Genomic DNA, 25,110 nt, shown 5'->3' on the forward strand with positions numbered 1-25,110 from the left:
AGATGTTATTGGTTCTTGCAACGATGCCGAGACTCGCGTCATTAATAATCGCTACTCTCGGCGAGGAGCAAAGATAGATCTGTCGATATCGGACGATGGAGGTTACTCTTGAATATCGCACGATATTTATAAAATTATATTCTTGAAAACGTGAAACCTCGCGATATCTAAATTAGGTTTAAAAATTCTGCTGTTAATCTATAAACTTACAGGAAAAAATACTTTATTACGATCAAGCTTTATACGACAACCGAAATTCATGATCCTTTAAAGCTCAGTTATGTCCTCCTATATTGCTATCCTCATTACACACATTTGCAAGATAAAAGCTCATTATAACGATCGAGTAAAATATGTTCTCCGAATTCAAAGTACTTTACGGTTCGAAATTATGGCACGTTTCTCTACGTTCGTGTTTTTATCATACCCATTTGCAAAGAAAAAATTTTCTATGATAATAATAATAATCAAATAATCTAGATTTCTCAGACCTAAAACTCGATCATCTCTACATTATTTCTACACTATATTTACAAATTTAAGAACAAACTAATTCCGTTAATCTATAATAACAACCGAATAATCTAAATCGCTATTTTTCTTTTTAAAAAAGCTTCTCTATAATAATCGAGTATACAAAATATTCTCTCCACCGATCGAATAATCTACGTTATTACCAACTCGTCTCAAATCCCGAGTATAACGGCGTATCCTCCCCAACCCCCGTTGCAATCGAACCGCTTTTCCGATAACGAAAGCTTGCGTACGCTTGGTTTCGCGATCGTCGTTTCTAATTCGCGTGCACAGACGTCCATTATCCGCGGCGGAGATACTCCGCGGTGCCCCGTGGAAAGCTGGAAATAAAGAAAAAGAGAGAGGATGCTACGTCTGGCAGGTGGAGGGATGAAACCGACGAAAAGGGACAGTGGTTGAGCATCGGGCCTGAATAATGGAGGAAACTGCTGGAGTGTTGGACGGGTCTGTAGAGCGAGAACGCGTTTCCTTTAATAGGGTATACGTATAACCGGGGTAGAGGAAAATCGAGCCGCGTTGGTAGAAGGTGGAAGCACAGAGCATCGGCGGTTGGTATTGGTAACGTGGCATCGTTGCCGGAGCCGCGGCGGTCCAGGGGGATGCTGGCGAGAAGGGATGGGTTGCCAGGCAACGCACGTCCACCCTTAAACCTCCGTTCACCCCTTGCCACCCCCCTATGCTAGCAGTCACCCCCTCTTGCCACCGGCAGCTCGTATTTGCCCGTTCCGCGGATGAGGACTCGGTCGATACAAGCAGCCGTTTTCGTCGTACGTTCGGGAATTCCCCAATTTCCATTACGGGGGTGCTGACTTTAAGCCCTCTATCCCACCCCTATCGCCGCTCGTGCCACGCTGGGACACTTAAAACGATTGCTAACCCTGCTCTCTATGTCTCTGCTGCTCGTTGATGCCGCTCTACGATCATCGCTGGGTTCGATCACGAGTTTGTCCTTGAGAAAGTCGAGGGATTGGGAACAAACCGTAGGAAGGGCTCCCTTCGTTGTTTTGTAGAATTGCGTGGATCGTTTTTGGTATCTTTTGAGGGTTGAAAATACGTCCAAGGAAACGCGAACGTGGTGGAAAAATAAGTCGTGATAAATTGGGAATGAAATGAGTATAGATTATGGTAGAATGGGAAAAGTTGACGAAGCATTGTAATTTATACTACTGTGATCGTACGTGGCCACGTAATGAGGATTAGAGGACCTTCGCCGGTTCGTAGATTGTGAAAAATTAATTGACGTGTTGAATAAGGTTCTTCACAGGGTGAAATTACCGAGACCGAGAGAGAGAGAGAGAGAGAGAGAGAGAGAGAAAGTTCAAGGTTCCTTACCTGATATGGTTAGGCACTCGGTGGGAGTAGAAAAAGAAAGAGAAAGAAGTAGAGAGAATTGTGATGGAGAAATGATTGAGAGACGCAGGTATAATAGACGGGAGTAAACGATATTTTTTTTTATTGTTAAAAAGAATGCATATGTACACAGTCGAAGAGGAGCTGTTACTGTACATGATCTCACTTTACAACAAACTTAAAGTCTCACTCTGTTATCAAACTGAAGATCTATACAAGGCAGATTGGCGAAGTGCTACAAATTCTAGCAGGAGGAATAAAAAAAAAAAAAAAATGAAAAACAAAAGGATTTTCTTGAACTACTGAAGTCTCGTCTACTTTAAATCATTCAAAACTATTACTACGATTCACTTTTACGGTCTACTATTATTAAGATATAAAACTAAAAAAAAATAGAAAAAGAGGGAAAATGAAAAATAAATTAATCATCGAACATAATGAAAATCAAAGTCGCAGACATGGAAATTTCAACTCATTACTGACCTGTCGTAGCAAAAGTAACGAGCACAGTTAAATCGTCGAAATCCGTGAACTGCCAACTACGGTCGACGTGTATCGCGATAGAGAACGTTGAATTTGGTCCGCTCTTGGCATTCACCGCGTGCCTTATGAATTTTGAAAAGTTGGCACATGGAAGCCCGCAGTGAACGCAAGGAGCACAGACTCACGCATCTTCGTATTTTCCACCATCTCACTTCTTCTTCCATCTTCTTCCGCGTAAAATCCACCAACAGTCTGAAATATTCACTAGCCTCTTCAGTATCTTCCTCCTCTATCCGTCTTTACTCCGTCAACCCATCGACGACGAGTTACTGCCACAGTGAAGTCAACATCCCGATGTAAAAGGATAAAATTAAACGTAATATAAGAAAGATGAAAAAGAGGATAAAAGGGATAAAAACAAAGGACTAAAACGATGTAACGTCGTAACACTATGGTCGAGCAACAAATTCTCAATCACCGTTGCAACTCGAACAATGTTCGAACGTATCGCGTTCAACGGATGCGTTTCGTATTCGATGCACGTATGTATACGTTCGATAATATCGAGAGCACGCGCGGGGGTTAGAAAAAAAGCGTACGCGAGCACACGGCGCGATGCACGTCGCAATGCGAACTGAGCTTGATGAGCGTCGAAACTATACTATGGAACGATACCACTCGTCCTATGGACCCACGATCAGGGGTGGTTAGAGGGTGTTGGTACGCGGAGTAGGGGGGTCTACGGGGGGTTCGTCAGTCCCACCATAACTTATTGCTTATTTCGCTGAGGGTGTACGACCCCGTGATATCCAGGGCCGGGGAGCAGCTGACGTTGGGGTTCCATTGTCTGTAGATATTCGCATAATCAAGAAAGCCACCCCATTCCATACTTTTTCCTCGCGTGGAAAGGGACATATGGGATGCTCTGACTAATATTGACGCGGATCTTGATGGATGTTCGTCACGGAGTTCTCTACGTAAGAGAACATGACCGTGTCTTACGACTTACGTTATGCTCCGTTTCGACGTGGTTTTACGAATTCTCTGTGGGAAACTGGAAATTTCACGGTTTATAGATCGCTTTTCCTTCATCAAGTATTTACGTTGTACGATAAATTTTGACGTGGAAAGATTAGTAGTCACAGAAAGAACAAGGTGGAAATTTTGTATACGATCGTTTGATTTTACCATTTCGAATGCGAATACTGCGTTATTTAACTTTTAACATATTTATCGAGGAATGTGAAGAATCAGAAATTTATGGTTTTTTAAACGATACTCGTTCTCATTCATAAAATATTCCATTGAGATACTAACACAACTTCGACAAACAAGTACGATCGTCTACAACCTCCAAACGAGAGAATGAGCAAACTTTTACACCTTTTACCGAAACTTTTCCAATAAAAAAAAAAGTTCCTCGTTTGACAAAGTATCTCTAACGAACTCGTCTATCCCATAAAACAACGAGATACGACTACACACTAATTCGAGCGAATTTTTTCGAAAGACGGGTATGCCCCTTTTGAGACACAATAGCGGATCGTGCTGTTCGAACCGAAAACCCATAATTTTCGCGATGGAAGAGATGACTGGCCGAGCGTATCTCTTTGGCCGAGTGTCCTAGTAAAGGGCGAAGGGGTCCGTAGACCGAAACTCGTCCGAAAACCTTGGTGAGAAGGGTGTTGCTCGTTTTAAAGGGCGCGTGTCTCGATATGGGGGGCCGTAACAGTGTTCGTATGTGTGTGTGTGTGTGTTTGTGTGAGCGCGCGACGGGGTCCAGCGCGTGCTTGAAAGCTACAATCGCCCTAAAGGCCAATTCACATCCGTCAAGCGAGGAAGAAACGGGGGTTTCCGTGGTACAATGGGGCATTCCCTCGAAGGGCTGGGACCTCGTCTGTCAGAACTGTGGGTCAGGGTTACCAGGAGGGGGGTTTCATCCATCGATTTAAACCCTCCTCGCGCTACATCCACCCCTCTCGCCTAACCTCGACAACCCCCACCCTCTCTCCCGATCTCAGCCTATTAACCCTCGCAGGAGACACCCTTGGAGACGAGGAATTTAATACGAAGTTATTTAAATGCTAGCCAACGTTGACATTTGCAATGGGATGTCGAAAGTGTCATTAATTTCTTGGGGAAAAGCGTCGTGCCTCGTGAAAGGGGCTGAATGATAAAGAAGAGTAGGGGAAGCGAATTTGGGACGATCGATCTGGATTAGATCTCGCGGAGATCTAATGGTACTTTGCGGAGATAGAAACGCGGGACGCAAGAAAGAAAACGATCGTTACCTGGTTTTGGTAACTATACCACGAGAGAAGAGCTGTTTTCGAGAGTGTAGAACAGGGGTGGGTAATCGGGCGTGGCGAATACGACACTAATTATACGAGCGATAAAATCCCAAGGACGCGAATTCCCGTCTATGGAGACTTTGACGCTCGCCTCGAGAACGTGAAACTTGGGAATTTTGATCTGCTACTTGGATACTTGGATTTGTGCACGTTACGAATATTTTGAGTTGCAAGGCGATGTTCTTTTATGGTGCAATTATACAATGCAAACGAAATAGTTTAAACGGGACTATAGGACTTTAACTATGAGAATCTTATGCGGTCTTGCATCTTACAAAGCTGAGAAATATATAAAAACGAACTGAAAAAGTTTCGAAGCAAATATATTACGAAAAAAATGGTGAATAAATTAACAGAAAGTATTATTAAAAATTGAACTACTAAAAATTCAACAAGAAGATCGAGAAATGCATATCTTTCGGGATGAGAAAGAAACAAAACTAATGGGTCTTACCGTAAAGTTGACATTAATTTACAGTTACGGTGAGAACCGGAAGTGGAGTCTTATGACCGTGGAACGAGCAGCGATACAGGATCACTGAATGACTTTACTCTCGCTCCAGTCCCGGCTATCCTTATGACGTAATCGAGCACGTGCACTCCGTTTGCGGCCTTCTCAGGTGGGGTTGAAAACGTCACGGATACCAATCCTCCCCTGAAGGCACGCCCTCTTCATCGATCCTGGCGAACCCTCCTCCATTCATGAGAACCCTGGTACCGGGCCGACGAACCGCATGGTTCTACCTGGTATCTAGAACAAATGAACAGTTTTCATGAGCGAAACAGAGAGGTAACGATAGTGGGAGAGTTGGAAGATGAGGCAGCATTTGTGACAAGGGGGTGAGGAGACGTGTCTCGGCCCTGCGAGGCAATTGAGTGGTCGTAGGTCAGCAACAGCTTTTCATTGTGTCTTCTAAATTCTTTCTCATAATGCTTTATCTATAGAATTAAAAAACCAACTTTCATTGACTTACATATAGAATTAAAGAATTGATAAGTACACGTTATTGGCAAGGTAGAATTTTTTCATCTACATTGAATATTTAAAAATTTGTCACGTAAAGGGAATCACATAGTGGATAATGGTAATACCAAAAGATTGGTAGAATGCGGAGGATTGATTTTGTGCAATCGGATGGGAAGATCGTTGAAAGTTTAAATACCCTGAAGCGTTGGTAATCGAATCTTTCTAGCGTAATCGAGGCGTCGAACGTCGAACGGCGGACGACCGATCGGTTAGTTATAAATAGGAATCCGTCCTGAAACCCTCAGCCGAGTTCGTCAGCTGATCACATATTGACAGTTCGATAAGTTGTCTCGCCGGGATCGTCCAATCCTCGAGACTGTCTCTCACGCAATTAGAACGGTCGTTCGAGGACCATTAACGATAATTAAGGATCATAAATGATATAAAACTTTAGATACATCAGTGATAATCTAATAATTTTGTATAGTAATAACAACTCTAATCAAAGGAAATTGCATAATTTTTACTCTAAATTTTATTTAATATTTAGCAGAACAGGTAATGAATTTGAAAATATGTATATTTAAAGGATATTGCATATGTTTTGTTTCGAATTTTACTTACTTGATATTTAAGATCGTAGGATAGATGATACATTTTTTAATAAATAGATAATAAATTTTGAAAGTGTAGTATAGATAAGTGTTGGTATCAGAACGATCGATAGATCCCTCCCAGAGGATTATCGAATTGCGGAAGTAGTCGGAATCGTGGTGGTCGATAGGTGGCGAGAGATTTTTCTCGTCACAGTTTCGGAGACTTCTGGGCCGATCGTGGGCTGATTTTAAGGATGGCGACTGAAAGTCAGTTTCGTGACAGAAAATTACGAAAATGGTAATTAGACAGCTAGCGGCGACGTGCCGGCAACGGCTTATTCATACTTCGTAGCCATGGCGATCCTGCACTACTGATAAAACAACAGTACACACCATAATGTACTTACGCGGAATAGGGGAACACCTCGTCTACCGGGTGTTATAGAAGTCAGGATGTTACGTTGTCCTTACGACATGGAAGAACGTTCGTCCGATTTAAGAGGAACGTCTCATCAGTTATCATCTGCGTGTACGGAAACATTTGTGTAATCTTGTTGGAAGAAGAGAGATAACATCGACAATAGCGATTAAGTAACTCGGTTGTAATGTTTGAAGTATTTGAATAACAATATCGTAGATTATACTGTAGAATTGTAACGAGAGTATCGTATTGTACGATGAATTTGTATCATCATTTGAGATGTCTATCTTGGATGGATGCTTTTTTTAAAAATGATGCGTCGAGGCCAAAGAAAACGTTACCGGCATTGTAACATATGGTGATTCCCCGTAACACGGATGTTTTTCTCCTATCGACATTCGTAGCTGACCATATGTCATTAGATCGACTGTGTCGAATGATGTAACTTGACGTAACCAAAGGTCATCGCGGTACAGTCCTCACGGACTATAATTTTTCAAGTCTGTACATTTTCTAATCAAGAGTTTTATTCGATCAATACATGATATTAATACGATGGGGAAAATTCTACGTTTTATATTAACGAATTGAAAAATGGACGCAATAATAATCGTCATCAAATAATTATGTGTCATTAATTAATAATTTTAAGGGATATGAATTACGTCAAAACAACAATTACGAAAAAATGGACCGTATCATCGATGACCCTGAAGCCTTGTAAACGTCACTTCCTGATTTATACGTAACCTTGAACTACCTCAGCCCGGGACATAAAAAAGGAAATTACGTATCGATAAAGATCATCATGGATCATCAAAATGTCACGAAAGAGCCGCCAAAAGAAGGTCAAAAGTTTTACGATCAAAGGCATTTTAACCGGCAAGACACGATCAGGGAAAATCGGAACGAAACCTATTGGACCAAAGATTGACCTTGAGATCGTCACGGGAGAAATCCTCGTATACTTTACCTGCCAATGAATTCCGTGTTCCGTGGATCCAATGGTAGATGATCGAACGTCTCCTGGATCCTCTTCCAGCCACGGTCACCGTATTGGAGAACCATACTCCATCGTCCAGCAGGTCCAGGAGATGAATCTCTCGGATACCTCCATGGAATCCATCGTGGAGGATCGTGTTCGACACCTTGCTTGGATGAAAGCGGCAAGAAAGTCAGGATGCGTGAGCCGACTTCGGTCGACGCCGCCGTGGCCGACTACGATGGAACAGGACGTGTCGACGAAGAAGAAGAAGCAGAAGCGGCAGAAGCGACAGAAGAAGAAGAAGGGGGCGCAGCAGGATGCGCCGTTTTGTGTCGGGACGGTGTTGTTGGTTTGATGGTCGCGGGATCACTGCGCCCTCTCCGTCTTCGCCCACCTAGCCCTGCCCCTCGATATCAACCCCCAATCCCCCTGGTAGTGCCCCAGGGATCGACTGTTCTCCCTCCCACCAAACCACCTCTCGTTTTAGCCCTCTCTGAATCCCCCACCAACCCTCGTTGTCGGTGGCAGTGGTTTCCACCCTAGAACCGAGGATGCCGACTCTGGAGCCTCCCCCCCTCCCCTTCCGAGTCAGCCCCCTCCAGGAGCATTCTGGGGCTCGTCACGAACAGGCTGCTGATGCTGCTGCTGCTGCTGCTGCTGCTGTGTCGTCTCTTGCCGAAAACCGGCGGGCAGCCAGCCAGGCACAGGCTGTGTGGTACGTTCACGTCGGCCCTTTTCCACCCCTGCCGCGCATTTTCCGCGACCAAACCAGGCTTCGCGATGCTCGTGATCGCACTGATGGTGGTGCCGCTTCTCTGCCGGGTGCTCGCGTTTACCCGCCTGCCGTCGCTCTGCCCAGAACCACGTCGCTCAGGGAGAGGTGGTTCGTTGTCGTTGCTGGTGGTGGTTGGCTGATGGCGCGAGCGCGCTTTAACGCAAGTCGCGCAAGCGTCACCCAGAAAATCGAGCTTCATACACCGCGCGCGCCTTTCTTCTCTTCTCTTCTCTACTACATACTCTTCTTCTCTCTTCCCTCTGTCTCTTTTCTTCACGTTTTTGCGTTTCTCGTTTCTCCGAGTCTCAGCGCACGGGACTCTAGCATTCTCCTCGTTCCCGAGGCATTCGTCTCTGTCCAAAGGGATGCACGTCGTACGCTCCTGTTGCCCGTCTTCGTTCAAGGGCGTACAACCTCCTCTTCCACGAGCAACCTTCAGGGGAGAGTCGGATCACAGAGAGACTATATCTTTCTCGCGTGGTCTCGTTCGTTCGTTACTTCCTTCCTTCCTTGCTTCCTAATTCTTTTTCCCTCTTTGACTGGCAACCTAGCACGCCCCTACCTCCACCTACTATGGACCCGTAATGTGTTTCAATTCCTCTGTTCCCGCGCGCGTCGCTCTCGTTTTGCCTCACGATCTCGTTTTGCCCGTCATCCCCCTTTCATCCACGAGTCACCCAGAAACGAGGGAGATTCGCCTCGCTTCGGTGTTTTCGTTAGGTCCCCCACGGACTTTAGATTCTGGCCGCGTAAAGGGGGTGGGAATTTCGGGTGCAAGGTCTCACGACGGTTCTTTGCTCACGTTCCCGCATCGTATCATCCAGGACTCGTCTCTTGGGAGAGGACCTGTGCACCGACGTTCGAGAAACGGACGAGACAAACGAGAATGTTTTTTTCATTGAAATGAGGTATACCGAACGTGCCTGGCAATGGACGCAAAAATCTAATTACGTTTCGTACGTGTTTGCGTTTTATTCGCTACAGAGCTTATCGCGGTATAAACGTTAGCAGAATCTGACCGTTTTGTACTTTAAACGTCGTTATTTCGCCTCGCGTTTGGTCTCGCAGTTGTAACAAAGAAACTCTACGTTAATCTACCAGTCGTAGTCTGGAAATACACAAAAAAAAGTCTGTTTCTCGCGTGATAGGAGACTGCGTGCTATGTTCGAGTTTTTGTTTAATGCGACCAGACTCGCGTTTCGTATCAAAGTATCGAGGAAAAAAGCCCTTTTACCAGATTATTTCTCGTTGCAGGTGAAACAAAAAAGAAAAGAGGAAAAGAGAAAGGACTTGACTTTGATCTCACCTCCACTGTTACTTTATTCGCGGAAGAGCGGAACGACTCGTTTACGTCGCGCCATTTCCGTTTCTTGCTCTCAGCGACGGTGCTCTCGGCAGGCTCGCTAATAATACGCTCGCGCCGAGTCTTTTTCCTTCTGAAATTCAACCGGGCCGCGCGAAGAAAGCAGGAAACGAAGGAAAATTAGAATCCGTTTCCTTAGTTCCCATTGCAAGAAAACACACGGTCGCGCAACGATCGCAACGTTCGCTAGGGGAAGACCCGGTTATTCTTTGAAGAAGAATCTTCCGTGAGCTTGCTCGAGGGTAGGGAAGCAATTAAAAACGCGGGCCGATTTTCATCGAGAGCAAACGCGAGAGAACCGCCTCGAAGTTTACCGTCCACTACATTTTTAACGACTTGTTCCGCCCTACTTCCTTCTTTTCTCAACTTCCTAATATCAATTAAAGCTCGCACATTGGCGAGCCGCGTTTCTCTACCAGAATAAAACGAGAGGAAGGTTGATCGGCGAAGAAAATCCAAGTTTCATCCCCGTCTAGGCGTTTCGTTTTCTCTCGCGGATGGTATCGTCGATTACCCAGTCCTTCGTTCTTCTAATAATCACCTTCAATCCCTCCACGCCGTAGTTCCGCCATCTTTCGAGTTCGAAAGTTCTTTTCCTGTTCGAGATGATGTTGTCGAGAAGGAAAAAAAGTGGACCTTGTTTTCCTCTTCTTTTTTCCCTTTTCTTTTTTTTTTCACTGGATCGTTCTTGTCGCTTGGATACGAGGAGGAAATAACACGGCCTCGAAACATCCTACGTGGCTATTCCTCCCCGTAAATACGTTTGGTACGGTTGGATTCGTTCGACGAGCTTCTTTTTTCCTTCTGCAAGCCGCAACAACGCCGCGGAAATTGGAAAATTGATCGGCAATTAGCGGAGACGAAACGACTGACAACTCGGTAATTCCAATCGAACGTTTTAATGAAATTAACGTTGTGCTCGATGTTATGGGATACGGGTGGTATTTTCGAGGAAGCTGGTTCAAGGGTTATCAGAGGTGGAAGACTTTTTTAACGATATTAAATATTTACGTTATCTATCATCGAAAGCTTCGACGTTCGAGAAGGATGTTTACCGAAAAATTTATTAGAACATTATTATAGATGGAATATATATAGTATCTTTATCCGTTTTATCATATCGAGGCGGTATTAATCAGTGGCACGGGGAAAATTACACTGCATGGCGGCACATGGATGGAAATACACTGCACTGTTACCTGTATTGACGAGCCGCGTCACGAATTTGCGGGCATATTAGTCCAGCACTACAACGTACGACTAACACGTAATTAACATGGTCGGTGTGTAAACCGAAGACGCGTATCTCTATCGATACGCGTGTAAAGGGGTTAGCCACTGCTTTAATTTTCAGACGAAATATATTTCGGGTTAAAAGCATTTGGTTATATGTAAAGAACGATATTACGTTGATCAGGTTTTTTAAACTTCTTTGCAGGCATGTCAATTTTCAAGATGAAAAATATAGTGGACTTGTTAAGATTTTATAACAGTATTTTTTTGAAATTAACATCACGAACGTCGTATTTCGTTAGCAATAACACTTGCGTTAATTCTTTTAAAGGTAATAAGACAATGTATCCTAAAATAACTTTTACTATGTAAGAACGTAACAGGATTAAAAGAAAAATTCGCTTCGAAAGGGTTAATAAACTAATTCGGATAAAGATCAAAAGCACATTTGTCTCAACTAAAGAAAAACGAATATTTCATGCCTTAATACTCACATATTTTTACGAGCACTTCAGAAAATTGTTGTAACGTTTCGTCGATTTGCTTCTGCGTTTTGTAATTGATAATTATGCTTAATCTGAGAAATCAGTTTTGCGAGAATATTGCGCGAACTTGCTGGCGATTAATTATTTTTAATAGCACGATTTAACCGGCGTACCAATTGAGCCGAATCGTTGCGCTGATATCGAAAGTGAGTATTAATTTCTTTTGTACTCGTTCTTGTTAAAAGTATAATGAGAGTCATTAATCCTACAACGTTGCATAAAATGCTGCGCATAATATCCCTTTTTTCCCTTCTTCTACGTGCATTGGCTGAGAGGGTTTTGATTAAAGACCGTGCGCCTTGTTTGAGAACGTAAGTAGTATTAGACACTTGTTGGTCAGACACTGGTTTGGCTTTTCCCATCAGAACTATTTCTAGTGTTCAGACATTTTTAAGTGTCTTCCACGTTCACTAGTAGATTCATATTAGTAAGACAGCTATCAGTTAACAATTAAATAAACGTAGATGCAAGAAAAATGAAGCTTGAGAGTGAAAAAATATATGAAAGACATAAATTGAGAATATTATTGAATTTACCTGATCTAGAAATATATAGCTATTTATTATAAATCAATATACAAATATTTGGAGAGCAGTGAAGTTTCATTTAATATTCCATTTTTTAATAATGGAATTTAATAATCCAATCTTTTATGTATATTACGAGATTAATGTTAACGTAATAAATATCAATTAAAAATTGATAGTAAGTCTAAGGACTCTGGCAGGGTTAAGAGATAAATAATCTCCGAGCACATAAATCAAGGAAATTTTTGAATTCTCTAAAAACACATAGTCATTTGTTTTATCAATCAAGATATACGATTTCGCATATATAAACGTCAAAAACACATGACAGCACTACGTACCCTATTAAAAATGGGAGAACAAAAAAAAAAAGGTGGGTTTGACGTAGTAAAATAGCTCTCTAATAAACGAACGACTATCAATTCGAAAAAATATACCGGCTACTGGAAGTGTATAAACGACACGGCCGGCGGGACATGGAGCGAACGTAAAAGTGTTACCAGTGGCGCGGCGCAATAAACAACTCACTTTACCTTTCTCGGGACGGAGTGAATCACGATCACCGGGATTATCTCGATCTTGCATGGTTGTCGGTGTCGATTGGAGAAAATCGAATCGCGGGTGGAAGGACTACGGAGACCGTAAAACTGGAAGCCACCGGTGACCGTGTCCGTCTAATAGCCACCTGCTGTTAGAAGAGCGGAATCCTTGTGACTCCTGCGGAGAGTCAACGAGATTTGTGTGCTGCGAGAGTAAGGGACGCGTCCCTGTCAACAAACATGTAAACGTCAATATAGCTTTCGTCTACGAAAAGATCGATTGTCACCAGTAGAATATCAAACTAATCGAATGGGAACTAATAAAAGTTAGGAGACAGAGTGCAATTTGCAATACAAGGTAGTGGATATTGTACGTGCGGGAAAATTAATTTTTTGTGTGAAGAATATTTGCGAAAGCTACAGAAAGCATTGGCATCCCACTGTATTTGTTATAGCATTTATATACTAATTAATTGATTCCGAGTATATTAGATTTCGTATCATTCCATACTTTTATGTAACTTTGTTTATTTAGTACCTCTATTATTAATTATGTATATAATATTAAGTATTTAGTATAAATATTTGATACTATGAAAATGAAATACGAATGAAAGGTTACTGCAGTGGAAAATAAGAGGATGTGCCAATACCTTTTCTAGCCATTGTATGTGTACACAATACTGGACAAAAGAACGTTTGAAATTGAAAACTACGGAAGAAGAATGTGATAAGTCACATTTCTTATTTTTACAGGAAAGTATTCTTAAGATTCGCTATGTTGTCGTCGATCGAACTCATAGCTAATCTAAACGCGAATATATTGAAATTTCAATTGTGATCGGAGTTTAATGACGAATCTTCTTAGAAAAGATTGGATATAATACCAAATAATATTATATTAATGTTTTACATCTACCTTCGATCATATCGTGTCGTACGGTCTTTTATAAGAAATATTTGCAAATTTACATTCAATTTTGCAGACTATGGTCCACCATTTTATATTACAAACTACGATGTTGAAGATCGACGATCGTTCTCTTTTGATACGCGTGTTCTCTACGATGAACATAGGGAAATGCCAAAACGAGATGTGGGAAGAGAAAACAAATTTTTGTCGAAGATCTCGCGGAGAATGGAGATTGGCCATGGAGCTAGCCTCTCCGTGACCGCTGGCTCCGTTCCAGCCGACCTCCACCTATCATCAAAGGGATTATTTTTTATGTTTGAATTAAATTGCCCGAGGCAACGAGCGTTATCGACATTGGTAGAGGTGATGATTGCAATTCTAAAAAGGGAATTGGCTGACGTTTCGACCAATTTCGAACTTCGATGGCTTTTACCGTCGTGTTTTGTTTCTACTCTGCGATATTCTTGATTTTTTTTTTTTTTGTTCCGTTATTTCCTATTGCTTTCCTTGTTCACATTCTATTTTTTATACTCCCTTTTCAGACTTACCATTTCAATTACCGCCCGGTACAATATCGAATACTCTCCGGGTATGGTACAACGTTAAAATTACCGTTTGACAAAACAGCCATTACGGGCTAACATCGAGTGCCGCGATTTATTATTAAAAGGGATGGCGTATTTCATGCATGCGTGAACGAATAAAATTTCATTCGCGTTCCGATGAAATATGAATTGAATCCGCTTTATCCGGGTGCCTGGTTTCTGTAATTTTCACGGAATTGGAAAACACTGGCTTGTTCATGGTAGTCAATCGCCTAGTACACTGCCTAGTGAATCAGCAGTAACCTGTAGCGTAATTTAAGAAATCATCATTATACAATGCTTACAAAATATAATTCCACGTCAATGTATTAATTATATAATTTACATGTTAACGAATTCAATCCAAGTGTATTAAAATTATAATGTCGTGAATAATACGGCTAGAAAAAAAGGGTTTGATAAAAAATGAATCTGATAAAAAAAATTTTGATTGAAAAACGAGGCTATAAATATTTAAATACTTTTTACATCTACCGCATCTTTCCATTTTTCCCAAAAAAGTTTGTGTACAAATAAATAAAAGAATTTTAACCAACAGGACTCATCTCATTGAACCACCCTACATTGCCATCGTTTCCAATCGACTCGATTCCGACAATTCGTCGCTCGCAGTTCGCCGCGCCGCGTCGGATCGTAAAAAAAATCGACGACTGCCGGGTGTTCCTCGGGTGCAACCCCGGCGGAAGCCGGCCAGCGTCGCAAAAACAAAAACACGTGCCGGTCTTCTGTGTGCGTACGCAATCTCTTAACCGGATCTTTTGGGCGGGTGAATGAAGCTGAAGGCTGTTGATAGTAGGTACACACCGTGGGTCGATAGAATTCGGGCCACGGCCTCCTTGCGAGAGCAGCAGGGCTAGTTCCTCGTGCGGGAGCAAGGGGAATCCCTCGAGTAGAGGAGAAGGAAGGGAATCTACGTGGAGAAACGGGGAACGAGCGACAAGGACGAAAGAAAGGAGGTTGAAGTAGGACGAAACTGTAGGGCAAGTAGATGAAAGAGGAAAGAGTATCTACTCCGGGTTCTGGCGTAGAGTGAAAAGACACGGAAAACCAACGAGGAAGCTGGCACTCGTCGGAAGGAAGGAGAACGAGTGAGAAAAAAGGAGAAGATGGAAAAATGGTCCCAGGACCGTGGAGTGAGAACAGGGAAGAGGTGGACGATCGTCCAGGGAGGGGAAAGGGAAACACAGAGAAACGAAGAGAGTAACAGGGAAATGGGGATGAGCAGAAGGGTGGGAATGAGCCTACGGAAGAGTACTACGGAGCGTCGAATGGAAAAGAGATCAGGGAGAAAAAGAAACAACGGAGGGAAAAAAGGGGGTGTACGCGGTAACGGCGTTGGCGGTGGTGGAAAACAGCGTAACGGAGAGTGGAAGAAAGAGGACGAGCGTATTGGTATTTCCAGAGACGGACAGAAGCAAACGGGAAGAAACTAGAGGGCGGAGAAAGACGGACGAAGGTTCGGAGAGAGCTGGTATTCTACGGTTGGGGCGACCCAAGTTGAGAGAGACGGCAAGGGGATGAAAGAGTGGAGGGGACAGGGGAGAGAGGCAGCACGAGCCAGTAAATAGGAGGATAGGTAGGGAAAGAGAGGCGCACGGGCTACCAAACGAAGAAAGAGAGCTGGATGCTGGGGTCGCTAGGCAACCCCCATGAGCCGAGGTGCACCCTCGGTACACCCTTATTGCCTTTCCAATTTTGGTGGTTCCCATGCACCTATCCCTACCCCTCTCTCATGTTACACGGACAGCCGATACCGACTGTCAAGGCTGCATTTCGTATCGGTCGTTTTTCGGGAATCGATAAAACTCTGCCTAGGAAAATCTTCCTTTCCTTTCAAATGGAAACTTATTCGGGTTAATCTACAATGAGAACCCTAGATAATACTATTGCACATACAGACTCATATATCTCTATGAAACTATGTTTGAGAAAACATCAAAGATCCTATGTTGACAAATTACTAATTGCTCGACATAATCGTTAACTATGTAAGAAAGGAAACAGGAGGAAAAAATTAGGAGAGCAAATGGAAATATCGAGATAGCGTGTTTCCAACTGATCGTTTCCTCGGACGTGGTGAGGTTCTCGGTCACGGTGCGTCGTCGTTAACAGCGATCCCGCAGCGAAGAGAGCAGAGAGAGCGAAGAGAGAAGAGGAACGCAGCGGAGAGAAGAGGGTTCCGCGCAGTCGGGTTCGTTCCGAGGGTGAAAATCCGTCGGGACTACTGGCGTCACACCGTCTAGCTCGATCGTGTGCGGGACACCGACCTCCTGATTGGTCACGGGGGGAGATAAAATTTGGGATCAGCTGTAGCTTGCCGGAGGCCAGCAACCCCCATAGACGGGAAAGGCAGAAATGGCCTGCGTATCGTTGCGGTCTGTGTGGCAAAGAAAAACACTCGAGGAAATGACGTTTCGCGGTGTTTCCTTTCCTCCCTAGCCGCGCGTAAACGGCGCAACCCGATGTCCGTCAGGTACTCTCGATTGGCTTGCCTCCTGTTCGGTAAACTGCTCCCGTTTCGATCTTTTTTGTTTTGTTTTTCCCGGAACAGATTATATTTGTGGTAATTAAAGTATTAAGATTGGCGAAGAATTTGAATAAATAATAAATAAACAATTTTGGAACTATAATATCTGTAATAAAACTCTGAACTGATTCTCTGTCGTTCATTAAACTATTTTCATTTTAATTTTCATTTTTAAATCGACGAAAAATTTGAGTATGATGTTCGTAATAAAACTTTAGATTGACCCGCTTGAGGTTCTACTCGTTAAACTGCTTTCGTTCCGATTTTATTTCGGGAACAGGTTTTACCTATTACGAATAAAATTTCAAAATTGGTGGAAAATCTTAATTCACATTGGATATAAAGCTTTATGCGGGATACAATATTTGCATCGAAACGTTAGATAAATGTTTTACAGTACCGCGATAATCGCGATCAAAGCTATTTCTGAAGATACCGCAACGAGTTTCAGATCCTTTATCTGACCTACCAAGAACAATGTGGAGATGAACGATAAAAGAATGATGTAAATAGTATTTTCTTGCAAGGTAAAAGAGTAACACGGCAAAGAAAGGAGAAGGCGGAGCTATTTATTGCGTGTTTCGTCGTTGAATCCCGCGGGATCGAGGCATAAGAGACGGCGAAAAAATAGAAGCGAGAGAAAGGAGGCGGTCCGTGCTCCATATAAATTGCGCTCTTAACCGTGGATTCGATTAACGGGCTATAAGCGGTGCTGAAATGACGGAGAAAGATGCAACGTGAGTTTTAATGAAATTAAAGAGGAAGAGGAACGCGCCGCGCGTCGGTTTACAATTAGAAGAATCAACCGCATGCAGAGAAGCAGAGGTCCCGGTTAATTTATTAGATTCCCAGGTCTAGAGTAGATCCTCCTCTTAATGAGGAAGCAGAACAATTAACGAGAAGATAGATCAAAGAGAGGACGATCGAGAAAAGAAGAGAAATTCATCTAACTATCTTATTGCCAATATCGTTGTCATCAATTTTCATTTTTCATCGTGTTTAGCACCGAGATAATTTAATTTGTCGTTCGGGAACATCCTCCGTGTGTTTCGTGCATCCTTCTTTCACGCGAAGCTCGTATCGTCATCAACGTGTAAAAGCGCGAGCGCACTAATACGGATCAGTGGCAGCCTTTTTCTATCGTGACTCGAATTTAATTATACTACTAGGATCATGGAAAAGAGGAAATAACAGGATACCTCACATAAGAATACACAAGGCAAAAATGAAAGTATATAAAAGTTGTGTAAAAAAGAACGGAAAGAAGAAGAGTCATCGATGATGTATTAAAGTAAAGGAAAAGTGTAAGAGAGCAGGAGGGGTCCACAGAGGGGGACGTCGTTCGCCGTTGCCCCGTTCGCACCCATCCATCGATCGATAATGCGATCCGGCGAAGGGTGCACCGGACGAATCGCAGAAATAAGGGCTGCCTTCTCTTTCTCATTCTCTCTGTCGGCTCTTCCTCTCTCCGTCTCGCTCGTTGCTGCTCTCTGTACTCGCGTTCATCTTTGCGACTCCACCCTCACCTGCTAGCTCGGAACGAAGGTAGACTCGAAAGGTGTACACCAGCCAGCCAGGCAACCGGCAAGGTTACTCACTTTCCCTATGCGTACTACCGTGCCACGGCTGCGTGAGTATCCGGCTGCTGCACGGGCTGCTCCTACGTCTACGTGCACGAACGTACACATGGCCACTATCTCTGTATTTGCACCCTCATCCACGTACCATTACGCGGTCCAGGGGATTGTGGACGTACGACGAGGAGAGTGTAAAGAGGCGCACACGGATACAAACGTACAGAGAGATCGGCCGATGTCGTCGGTGTTGGTGATGGTATCGGAGGTGGTGGTGGTGGTGGTGGGTAAAGCGACTATAGTGGTGGCGATATCCATAGAGGGGTTGCAGATCGATGGAGCAGTGACGTCGCGGGGTGCGGGATGCTGCGTCTCCATGGTGACCGCCAACGGACCCGGCAGCTCTCTGTGTACGGTCCGACCAGCGCGCTTGAAATTTTATTAAATTTCATTTGTGCCTTTCTTCCTGTTCCTTTGCTTCTCTTGCACTCAACTGCCTGTCCTTCTCCGATCATTGCTTTTGTCCCTGTTCTACCCGAACGTCCATCTCCCCTTCCCCTTCACCCTTCCACCCTTTTACGTAGCTTTTCTTTTTATTTTCGACACTTCTCGCCCGCTTTTACGCGACCAACGAAGAAAACGACGGATTTCGTCCTCCCTTGTAAAAAGACCCGGAAGAAGTGACACATCGTTGGCCGTTGAAAGGACGAGAAATTGGTTTTCACCCGTGAAGGGCTCCGACAATTTTTTAGAGCAATTCTGGGCAGCAGAATAGATAGGGGAAAAGTCGATGCTTTCGCGTAGTTCGCCAGATTTCATCGAGAATCGTTATAATATCAAACGAAGTCGCGATACCGGGACCCGGGGATTAAAGTCGACGGCGATTCGTCTGGTTTTCGTTCTCCAATCGTTCGCCGCCGCTCCATGGCGTACGTTTCATCCCTCCGCCTTCTCTTCCTCTCTACATTTCTACTTTGCTCGTTTGAAACACCTTTTCACCGACGAGTCACGGGACGATACAAGGGATTCCGATTAGCCTTTGATCCCGCGACGGTGGCCATTATTTTTCCCGATGACACGTTGCTCGGGGCGAGAGACAGTCGTTCCTCTGTGCACGTAAGTAAAGGACGAAGAGTACGCTCTGGAGGAAGCGTCAGTTAATCTTCCTCCTCTTCGTTAATCTTCGAGCCGAGCGAGAGAAGTTCTTTTTTGGCATCCAGACACGGAGTCCTCTTTCACCCCTCTTATCCCGTTGAATTTACGAGCAAAATGATGGAGAGGGTGTCTCCTTGTGTTTTCCATGGCAAACTCGTGGAGAACTTCTGCCCGATTACCGGCTTTCTCCAAGTTTATCATTTTTCCACCCTTTGCCCCGTGTGCCGCTGAGCTCGAAGTCGTTGATCATAATCAACCACCAGTTTCCACGGGCATTCCTTTTTTAATCGACCACTGAATCTCGTATATCGTTTTCGATCGTCTTCTTATCTCTCTGAACGAACTATCTACGAAGCTTGCTCGTCTCCATCACGTAGTTATCGTCTAAATTACATCTTCGAGTTATCGCGTATACGAGACGAGATACGATGTTTATTGACTATATATTGGTAAAAACGCGAATTAATTTAAGTTCTCTCGTATACTCTACTACGAGATGCAGGCTTCGATTTCACGCGTTTATGATCTTGGCTAAGTTCGCGTGGGAAACCAGGGCTGCACATCGTGTACAACATTGCTGTAGTTTCGACGAGAAATAGTCAATTAAGCTGCTCCACACCCACCATGATTTTTCCATTCTCCTCTGATGGTTTTTCCATCTCTGTCGTTGCGCAAATTGATGTCACGTATAATATTTTTGTATTTTTATTACGAATAAGTTATTTTCCTTTTAGTAACTCAACATATAATTACTTTCGAAATAAAACGAACAAACGTAAAACTATACAAGAGTAGCGGAAATCATGTAAAAAAGAAAGTGAAACTGTATGTTCTTGCAGCCGTCGGAGCTCATCTCGTTCCAACGCTCTCCTCTTATATTTTTTCAGCGTGTCGACAATTTAATTTAGTTCAAAATTCCGCGATCCCAATTTCGCTCGACGGAAAAAGAACGTCCGAAGAAGTTCGCGAATCGATGAACGCGCTCGTCGTCGAAACTAGCTACGTTCTCTTTTACCAGTTCCCCTCTATTTCTTTAATTCGCCGTGGCAAGATAGAGAAGTTCACCGATGACTCAGAGAGATAAAACGCGAGAAAATGGAGCGGTGAACGGCTGCTACGAGTGATTTACATCCCCTACGAATTTTGCTTCGGTATAAAACCGAAACGATCAGAGTCCGATTGAATTTGTTGATCCATCCGTGTCCTCGACCCTCGAACGTCACGCCATCAGCCAAGAAGCGCATTACGAAGAACGAAACGATCCATCCGAATCGGTGCGCTGCAATTTATATGATTCGACGTTTACGAGAATGCACCTAGCAGCGTGTGAAGAGAGAGAGAGAGAGAGTGAGAGAGAGAGAGGGAGAGAGAGAGAAAGAGAGAGCGATTCCGTGGGTTGTTGAAACAAATTTGAGTAGTCGACAAGTGCTTTCCGGGCTAGTTGTAATTATTCCTCGTCTCTGAACGAGCGTTTTTCGGATAATAATGAAACTCGACGAGCAACGCCGACTCGACGATGACTGGGGAGTGCATTGATCGTCGAATTGCAGATGACGCTTTACATCGATCGTTTAAATTTGGGTGTGTGTGTCCAGAGTTGCTTCCATCTCGAACGCTGGTATTCGAAAATCGTGGTCAGGAATTTCGTTTCGATTACTAGGTGAGCGATTTAGGTGCATCCACTTGTACATAAATGCTACGAGAAAAGACATTCTCTGAGATGGCTAGGATTGGGAAGTCGTTAGATGTCGATGATATTCGTTGAAATTCGGACTGGGTTTTCAGATGAAACCACAGTGACCGTGCCAACTGCGAGAAAAGAATAATCTACGTGCTCGTTGTAGAGGGATCTCTTCAGATATTGTATAACTGTCGAAAGAAACGCTAACTAGATTCACAAGGGAAACTAAACGAAGAAACTGTTCGAACGTGATATGAGCATCATTTTGTTTTGTTTTATTATATTTAATATAATATGCATGAAATGAATTGGAGTATTAACATTCGCTCAAGGAAAGATCAATGTGACGAGGGCAGTGAATGAAGCTAGCTAAGGTCAGGTATTTATAACCCTCGCCACTGGAGTATCGAGAAAAATGATATAAAAGAAACAAAAATCTATATCGTTCCCGTAGGAAGATCCCATAGAAAAATAATGCGATGATAGAAAAAGTTCATCCAAGACCGCAACTTGTTCCTTCTGTCAGTAAATCTCTAATTAACCGCGTCTCGTTGTTCGCATGGCTCTCGATTGTTTTCGTGGATGACCTACCGAAAACGGCGCGATAATTTTTGCGATCACTGCACCGAGAGCCCACGGCCGGACACAGGCAGCTTGGCTGGTGGATGAGAGAGACGACTAAATAGATACGGGTAGAATGAAACAAGGAGAGAACGAGAGAGCGAGTCACGAGCCCCGGAAGGGAGAGGCGCGTACATTCAGCAAATAAAAGAGAAGGAAAGAGGAAAAGGAGCGGAGCCGGGGATAAGTTGAACGAGGAACGAGCAGACGGTGAAACAGAGATGAAAAGTGCCAGAGGGTAATCGAGAAACGAAGCGAGAGAGAAGGAGAAAAATTGTTGGTGAAAGAGAGAAGATCGAGGGAGCAGCGTGGTATGAGACGAAGATGGAAGAAGAGGGGTGGGTAGTGGGAGGGGCGGGTGTCGAGGGGGTGTGTTTGGTCCGGGAACTCACGGTGATGCTGTATTGATCCGAGTGCACGGGCAGAGCTAAAGTAAGCCGAGGCTGGCAGAGCGTTGCCTTGGCAACCTCCTCCCTCATCCCTCAGGACTTTCCATCGGTCGGACCAGCCCCTCGTACACCGAAAACCACCCCCGAACAGAGAACCGTTGCTGCGCCTCTCTCTTGCTCTCTCACCTCCGTCGTCCCTCTGCTTTCCAACTTCTCTGTCTCTTCCCTTGCCCTCTCTCTGTCCTCACCAAGTCGATCTATAGGTGTTAAACGAACGCCCGCTTTCTCGTCGTGTCCTCGTATACGCTGGATCCCGCTAGATGTGGATGGAGGTTTGTACCGTTCTACATGGGCGTACGCGAAAGATCCTTTTTCCAGTCGCGCGCACGTAGAATCGCTCCTTCCGGGGTCTTCGACACGTATCTTTTCTTTTGCCATCGCGGAAATAATCTCGTCTATTTGCCGATACTAGCCATTTCTGGTCGCTTCGTTCGCTGGAGGCTTGTTCGTGTTGTTTCTTACTGTTGTTGTTTCCGCGAGAACGAGGAATGAGCGAACTCGGAAATGACAATATTAGCATATTCCTGTCGCTTGTTTATCGTAGGTTTATATGTATCACGTAGTATCGATATTATAGTACGATTGAAACAGTTTATGATGCGGAATAATGAATTTCTATTTTATTGATATCGAAGAGAGTATTAAGTTGTTTAAAATCTCACAGTAAGATAAATGTCGTCAGCCACATTCCAACTGGCTCGAAATTCGAGAGGCTCCTCCATCGAACAAGCCGTTTACGACGGAGGGTGCTCGACCTAGAAAGATTCTGTATTTATTTTCCCACAAATAGGAAATTTACCGCGTTCAATTTATCGGATGCAATCGTTTAGAAGTAAATTCGATTTCGTTCTACGTAATTTAGCAATTTAATCTATTTCATACAAACGCACAAAAAAGAAAAAACAGAAGAATCTTCGTTTTCCTATATGTATCCATTCATATTGAGATGCGAAGTATGATGGTATAATTTGGTGAATTTGAAGTACAATACAACTCTCTTGAACAGAGAAGTTCGATGAGGGTGCGACACTCGCTAGTTCCTTAAACAATTCCAGCCTGCTATAGATATGTATTACAGCCCTCATTTCTGTGCCAAAGATTTGACCACCTCGAGAACTCAGCAGGGGCTGAGAGACTGCAACATTATGCCGAATTGCGTATAGTAAACATTTCGAATAGAAGTGAAACTAACCCATACACCCAACCACTATTTCGGTCAGGAGGGATGGATATATCGTGTGATTCAGACTCGAGGGTATTATCGATGTTCGAAATTCTAGGAGTGGAAGACGCTTCCAAGAAAGTTGGTGTAAATCAAGCTTTTTGTTCCGAAGTTATAGGGCATGTACTTCTGTTCAAAAGTTTCTGGATAATTTCTACATAAATATTTTGCCTATAATTGGAGGAAATTATGGATAAATTATGTTGTAATCGTTCATTTAACTTGATACTTTGTTATAAAAAAAGTATATTAACAATTTTACTTATTTCTCTAGTTATGTTTATAAATATCTACAGTTTAATTATCAGTAATTGACAGAAAAATAGCTTTTTACATAACTGAGGAATCTTCTGCTGTGAAAGAGTTAATAGAGAAAGTTTGAGGTAATAGCATTTATAATAAATTCATAAAGGAAGATAGTTGAAGTTGCACAGCTCAAGATATTTGTGACAAGTTGGAAGCTTCAAACATGATGAATGTACGGTTCAAAAACGTCTTGGAAATTGTATAAATCTCATCCACGCAAAATGTTTCCGGGTTTCATGGATCTATTTTACATGTGGTCCCGAGCCAAGTATGACGTAGTTGGATTCTCTCGACACTTTGAAATTCTGGTTGCATTCGCGTAAAACAAATTTCCTTTTCTCCTGGCACGGACAAACGTGGAGCTAGATGGTATTTTTATTAGGTACGTCTTCGCAATATTCTACCGTGCATAAATCTATTTTAATCTTTCCCCAAGACGACAGCTTCACCGGAAGACATCTTTTTCAATGAAAATCGCAATTTGTCAGTTTCCCTTTTTTCCTTTACTCCAACGTTCGCAATTCGCCATGAAGATTATAACGAAAAATAGAACATTGCAAAATTGAAACTCTATTTTTCAATAGTTTCCACGATTACAAAAAGGATAAAAAACAGGATGCTTCAAAAAGACAATAGAAAACAACTCTGTCGATTTTCAGTATAATTTCAAACGTGAATGTTCATCGCAAGTTATACATAAAACTGACGAAAATCCTTTCTGCGCCCATTTTTGTGCGGCTTGCCTTGTTTCCCGGAGTATTAATTAAAACGGGAAACAAATGAAAAAAAGAGAGAGGGAGGGGGGAAAGGACCGACAAAGAAGAAAAAACGGAGAGGAGACAAAAACATTTACGCCACGGTGAAAAATTCCCATTGTACCTGGGCAAAGGCGAGTCGAACGCCGACGATACAGAGTTTTCGTCGAACGTGTTCGTTGCGAATGACAACCCCCCGTGTCGTGCACACGACAGATGCAGCGAACAATATGGCTCGACGTGTGTGCGAGTAGTCGGTTTTGATTTCGGCGTTATTATGCCCACGGTCAGGTATAACGCACGGTAGAGAACGTGTCAGCCGTCGATCCGTCGTTATTTCGTACTTCACAGAGAGAAAGAGAGAGAGAGAGAGAGAGAGAGACCCTATTCGTTGTTCGCAAAATTGATCTGCAACGTTACATGCAAGACCGTACGAATCGTGATACACTCTACGTTGCATTTCCGCTGCTCACCCCTACCATTTATGAAATTTTCAGCGCCCTTTTTTCTCCCGCCCTCCTTCGATTTCATTTTTTCATTGATTTCTATGTTCCTGAATTTCTCTTTGTTCGGGAATGAATAACAGATCAAATGAGTTTTAACGGTATGTGCGATTAGAAAAATGCACGGTGG

At 43.4% G+C, this 25,110-nt stretch overlaps 1 long non-coding RNA gene across 2 annotated transcripts; it reads right to left on the reverse strand.

Moving 5' to 3' along the window:
• Positions 1 to 678: 678 nt before the first annotated feature.
• Positions 679 to 8,522, reverse strand: LOC126918133 (uncharacterized). 2 transcript variants are annotated; one of them, XR_007711239.1, is made up of 4 exons: positions 7,676 to 8,522; positions 5,173 to 5,469; positions 2,368 to 2,696; positions 679 to 854 (listed from the first exon to the last, which is right to left on the reverse strand). It is a non-coding gene; the product is annotated as an uncharacterized LOC126918133 (long non-coding RNA). The 2 variants fall into 2 exon arrangements; XR_007711238.1 differs by lacking the exon at positions 679 to 854 and having other exon boundaries at positions 1,249 to 2,696.
• Between the last annotated feature and the right edge of the window lie 16,588 nt (positions 8,523 to 25,110).

Source organism: Bombus affinis, chromosome 6 (assembly GCF_024516045.1).
Source record: "Bombus affinis isolate iyBomAffi1 chromosome 6, iyBomAffi1.2, whole genome shotgun sequence".
Taxonomy (NCBI): Eukaryota; Metazoa; Arthropoda; class Insecta; order Hymenoptera; family Apidae; genus Bombus; species Bombus affinis.